This window comes from Neofelis nebulosa, chromosome X (genome assembly GCF_028018385.1).
Source record: "Neofelis nebulosa isolate mNeoNeb1 chromosome X, mNeoNeb1.pri, whole genome shotgun sequence".
Taxonomy (NCBI): Eukaryota; Metazoa; Chordata; class Mammalia; order Carnivora; family Felidae; genus Neofelis; species Neofelis nebulosa.
In genome coordinates, this window is record NC_080800.1 from 81,596,872 (window position 1) to 81,603,034 (window position 6,163).

General features: G+C 40.7%; 1 long non-coding RNA gene across 1 annotated transcript; it reads right to left on the reverse strand.

The window, feature by feature from the left end:
- Positions 1 to 1,536: 1,536 nt before the first annotated feature.
- Positions 1,537 to 5,098, reverse strand: LOC131501878 (uncharacterized). The gene is made up of 3 exons (XR_009256915.1): positions 4,970 to 5,098; positions 4,219 to 4,274; positions 1,537 to 2,453 (listed from the first exon to the last, which is right to left on the reverse strand). It is a non-coding gene; the product is annotated as an uncharacterized LOC131501878 (long non-coding RNA).
- Between the last annotated feature and the right edge of the window lie 1,065 nt (positions 5,099 to 6,163).

Below are 6,163 nucleotides of genomic sequence, written 5' to 3' on the forward strand. Positions count from 1 at the left end.
TTGATATTTCTCAGTTCTATTCTGCCAAAAACACTAGTCTTCCAAATATTTCAGACACTCGCCACTTGTTATACTGCCCTCATCAGTACCTCTCTCCTAATACCTCCTTCCTATTAAATTCCTTGGATGCCTGACATATGCAATAATGGATTCAGTTCCCTCTCTTGCTCTCCACCCTTCTGGAAATGAAACACTTAGCAATGTTGTCTTTCTGTGTTACAAGGTATGCTTACAAAACAGAGCCCCTCCTCCCCTGTAGCACCAGTAGCCACTCTATTATTAAAATGTCAGGGACACTACTATTACAGACTGCAATGCCTCAGGTCATCTTCAACCAGCCCTTGTTCCTCATTACCTGTGCCACTTGATTGTGTTTCTCAGGGATGTTTTTCAAATGGTTAGACCACACATAGATGATGTTTCTGTCTAAAGAAAGAAAAATAATTTGATTTACATTGTTTTCTTGATAAAAGATTATTTAAAAGAAAATGTCTGGCAATTTAAATTCCCTCCTTCAGAGAGGCAAACACAGATTTGAGGCAGCAAAGTGCCTATTCAAGCTCAAGGCTATTTTTCAGAGAAAACCTGTTTCCTGGTCTAGCCATTATGAAGCTTATTCTTAATGGAGCTAGTCTGCAATATTTTCTCACATGCTACAAATGCACAGTATGACAAGGTCTGCTTTCTGTTAAGATTTTAACAGGGAAATAAAAGGTAATGGGTTTTGTTTTTGTTACTGAATAATAGAACACTGACGTCATATACTCATTTAATTCAGCACACAGAGGGGGGAAAAGCCAAGTGCCTGCCCTAATGAACTGTAGTTTAAGCATATGGGTATTAAACAGTGTGACTAATATAAAATGATGGTGTTTCAAGTGGATTTGTTGAAAATGGGTAAATGGAAAGTTCAGGAATGGAATCTTGGAATGGGTACTGGGATTAAATCTCAGAAATATGCCATTGTGATTTCCCTTACTACCACTCACCCCTACCAATTATTTTAAGGCAGATTTATGACAGAAAGCTCTAGTTTTTAGGGATGTGGGACTATGAAACAGAAAAGGCAACTCTGTAATAAAAAGGAGACTGCTCCCAGTACAGAAAGTAGCATAAAATGATGATGACGATAATGTGTGGGCAGCAGCAACATTAACATTTACTAAGTGCTAAATGGGGCTCAGGCATATGACTTTTCGAGGAAAAAGGATGAGGGTTGTGATTCCTAGCACTATGTTACAATGACTACCCACCAAAAGGCATCCAAAATTAACTTTGTGATCACGTTCTGATCAAAGAATTCATCTTTCTCCTTTAAGGCCACCATGTTTTCCACCCCTCTCCACTCCCACTGACACCGTTCCTAAACCTTCCCTCTCCTCTCAGCCCTTGGTTTGTTATTTATACTAGTCATGGTATTCAACTGACCTCTCCAGGTTCCCAAGTAGTGCCCCACAGTCTTTGGATTGCCATCTGAACCTCAGTTCACAGAGAAGGTGGACTTGTTTCGGTAGCCATTGATGACAGGCTGGAGAAGGCAGGGCAGGAGAGGCACAACAGGACAAATGAAACTGAAGAGCACAGAAGTAAAAGGGATGTAAGAATGTTCTCTCATGAGGGCAAATAAATGATGCTTGCTTGGAAGGTATGGCATATGCGAAAGTCCATAGCTGAGGTCAAGACACTCCAGATACTCCATAGTGCAAAGGAGTTTCAATCTTGTCATGAAGCATGGGTCAGCAAGCTTTCTCAGTAGAGAGCCAGATAATAATTTTAGGTTTTGCAGGCCATGTGGTTCCTGTTACAATCACTTAACTCTGCCATGCAGTGCAAAAGCAGCCACAGACAATTCATAAACAAGTGAGCTCAGCTATGTTCCAATAAAAGTTTATTTATAAAATAAAGTTCAGGTGTGGGACAGATGTGGCCTAAGGCCCATAGTTTGCCAACCTCTGCCATAAATTAAGTTCTGCCTCTCTGAGGCCTCATTAGGTTTCCAAAGTCTGAAATCCTTCTAAGGAGAAAATACTATAGTGGTTGAGAAAGTAGGCTTTGCATTGAATAGACCTGAGTGTGAACTTCAGCTCTGGCACTTTCTAGACGTGTGTTCTGGGCCAAATTATTTAATCTCTCTTCTGTAAAATAATAGTGCCTACCCCTCAGGGTGACTATAAACAGTAAACTAGACAGTGATGTGTGCTAATCACTTAGCACAGGGCCTTGTCCCCAGGAAGTGCCCAATAAGTGCCCGGTGATATTATTAGCTTAATAGCTAACAAGGGGACTTAGTAGATAAAGGATAGGGAAGTGGTGGCTTACAAAGGGTATAATAGATGGAGAAGACAACAGAGCCCCTCAGGTCTGGGTATAGATGTTGTCACATTGACACCATTGAGCATTTGGAGGTAAGACTCTAGTCTCTGTAAAATCTTCTTCTGAGCTTCAAATTTCATCTAAAAGGAATATATATAATGAAACAAAAAGTCTTATGCAATATCACCTCAAAGAATGGAAAACAAACAGGATAAGAGAAGGTTGTCCCACAGATTCTTGTGTCATGGTCTGAGCAAATAAGGAACCTATAATGATGGAACAGTAACAGACCTAAGAAGGTATTGGGAGAAAGGTCAAGAGTGAGCTCTTGTATAAGCTCTTTATTTTATCTGACCTTTCAGACTGAACACTCAAGCTATAGGTCAGTGCTGTCCAGTAGAACTTGCTGTGATAATGGAAATGTTTTATATTGGTATTATATTCTATATAATATGGTAACTCCAAGCCACACATGGCTAATGAGCATGTGAAATGAAGCTCATGTGACTAAAAAATTGAATTTTTAATCTTATTTAATTTTAATTAACTTATACAGTCACCTTTGCTATAATATGGATTTCTACACTGTGCTATGCAAATTACACAAAAGAAATCACAGGGCATTGAAAGTACACTTGTCTTGGGGCACCTGGGTGGCTCAACTGGTTAAGCATCCGACTTCAGCTCAGGGTTCATGGGTTCAAGCCCCGCATTGGGCTCTGTGCCAACAGCTCAGAGCCTGGAGCTTGCATCGGATTCTGTGTCTCCCTGTCTCTCTGCCCCTCCCCTGCCTGCATGCTGTTTCTCTCTCACACAAATAAACAAATGTAAAAAATTCTCAAAAGAGTACCCTTGCCTTGATGAGCACTAATATACAGAATTGTCGAATCACTATAGTGTACACCTGAAACTAATTTAATAATGTATGTTAACTGTACTGGAACTAAAACTTAAAAAAAAAACACAGGGCTCATGGTAAAAATGGGGTCAGGCACACACATTCCAAAACTTTATCAGTAATGCATATAGAAAAGATAGGAACTGGGGTGCCTGGGTGGCTAAGTTGGTTAATCATCCAACTCTTGATTTTGGCTCAGGTCATGATCTCACAGTTCATGAGTTTGAACCCCTGCATCGGGCTCTGTGTCAATAGTACAGAGCCTGCTTGGGATTCTCCATCTCCCTCTCTCTCTGCCCCTCCCCCACTCACACAACACACACTCTCTCTCTCTCTCTCTCAAAATAAATAAACTTAAAAAAAAGAAAAGATAGGAGCCTAACAAAAAAGAGTAATACAGTTTTACACATGTTAAATGGTTGAGAAATGTATAGATGCATACCACAATAAGGATGGCACTTTACCCCGACAAAGACCTGAAGTTTGCTTGTGGAAGTGTCCACTTGTGAGTTATCATGAAGTGGTAAAAGGAGGGTTATGTGTCACACACAGAAAGATATAGCAGCAGAAGTGGCTGAGTGTGGTTCATAACACACTCAGTGTGCAATGGTACGCGGCAGACGTTTGAGGTATGTGTGCATGTTCACTTTAGGTATTCTTATGCAGCTCAGTTCTGCCGGGTGCAGTTTCCTTCTTTCATCTGGTGTTTCTCGTGGACAAAATCACTCCTAAGCCAACGTGAAATGTGCGTTATGTTCAAATTGTTCCCTGATCTATCAATCCCTTGAACAAATTTCAATTTTTAAAACAAGCATTATAGCAGAATTGACTGTATTTAAAATCAAACAGCCACATGAGCTTAGTGGCTACTGTGTTAGAAAGTGCAGGTATTGATTTTAAGCACCTGCTCGGGTATCTGGGTAGAGCTGTGCAGTCAAGTTTCCTACAAGTCTGGCACCATTCATCCTGATGGAATGGAGAAGTGAAGACTTAAGCTGGGTACCAACCTTGAGCTGTTCCTCATAGCTCAGCCGTCCAGAGTGGTGTCACAACATCAGCCAGCCTTAAATAAAATGATTCAAGCACTTCATTCATTATATAAATATGTACTGAGCACCTACTATGCATAAGTACTTTCTGCCACCATTTTTTCTGGCATTTTACTTATTCAGAAAACCTAACTCTCATGTCCCTGGGGAGATACAGTCTGGGAGAAGAGCCCATTTTGGTGCTGTCTACTTAAGAAAACAGAACAGATGGGCAAAGTTAATATAAGAAAAATCCAGATTTATCAGGAGGTAATTAATCATATTACAAAAGGCTTCACTGTTGGGTTCCTTTAAATAGCTCACCTCTCTAATGCTTTTAAAATATAGTTTGATTTAGAAAATACATTTGTTGTATAAAATGAGGTATGTTTGTGTTTTCATGGCTGCAACGGGACTATTCATTTGTACATTCTCTCTCTGGATCCCTGATTTCCAACATACCTTCCCCAGACCTTTTTAGAGACAAGGTCCCAGTTTAAGATTTCATTTCTGTGAAAAACACACTTAGAGGCAAGGAGAATATCTTCTGCCATCACAAAGCATTTCCACCAATGTTCCTCCAATGTCTTCAAGACTGCCCTGGGTATTCTAACTTGGGTGCCCCCTAGAATCCTTGCAATGCCATGTTAGTTACATCAGGCATACAGAATTTTAGTAGGCCCAGAGATTCACACTTGCTAAGGGGAAAGGATATCAGCCTGGGCCTTACCTTTCCTCCTAGGAACCATCGAGTGGTCCAAGATGGCTTGGTTTCTTCTGCCTTTTCTGTCCTCTTTGACACTTCTTGCCTATCATATGCATGAAGTTTCCCTTACATGCTCTGCCCAAAAAGAGCTGTGACCAAACTGGAGGTTTTATGGCACACCAAGGGAGCAGTCCTCGTTTGGAGATGAGACCCACCTTGGAGAAGAAACACCTTGGCCTATGCATTGGGACTCTTCTCATAATCCCTGCCAAGCACCAAAATACTGAAATTCACCTGCATGAAAGGTGAACAAACAGAAGTTGGGAAACAGAAGCACAACTCCCAAAACCCTTCATTCATTTACAAACCCTATGGAAACTCAGCACCCAGCACAGTGCCTGGCAGAGTCAATACTTGGTAAAAACAGGCCTGCTGAAAGGAACTGAATTACTGCATGCCGGGCACTGGCTTAGGTTCCCAAAATAAAAAGATGAGAAAAATACATTCTTTGTCCTCCAGGGAAGAGATCAACATACTTGGATACACTTCTATGGCTAATCCCTGTCCATATTCTACCTTCCCACCCAAAAACCAATCATCCCACTAATATTTAATAAGTGCTATGTGCAAGGCACTGTGCCACACAAGATATGAGAAGGGTCACGAAGGTTATAATCTAATTGAGAAGATCAAGTGCAGATGCAGGAAACGACAATAATAAATAATGTAATATGCTTAGTTCCTGACAAATGCTCAGGAAAAACTTCCCAGAGCAGGTAAGCCTTGCATCAGGTCTTAAAGGATGGCAGGTAGGTGAATCAGATGTTTGTAGGACAATAGCTAGATGAGTCTGGCTAAAACAATAGTTCATTTTAGGGAACAGGAAATGAGGCTGAAAAGTTACATCAAAGTGAGATCTGGAAGAACTTTAATGCCTGAATAAAACATGGACTTTATTGTGAAGGCAACAGTGAGTTGAGGGAGGCTTTATGTAGAAAAATAAAGATTAAATGGGGAGGTTAATAAAAAGCAAGTTCATGGGGCACCTGGGTGGCTCAGTCAGTTAAAGCATCTGACTCTTGATTTTGGCTCAGATCATGATCTCACAGTTTGAGGCCCACGTAGGGCTCTGTGATGGCAGTATGGATCCTGCTTGGGATTCTATCTTTCTCTCTCTCTCTCTCCCTCTCAAAAATAAATAAACTTTTTTTAAATGTT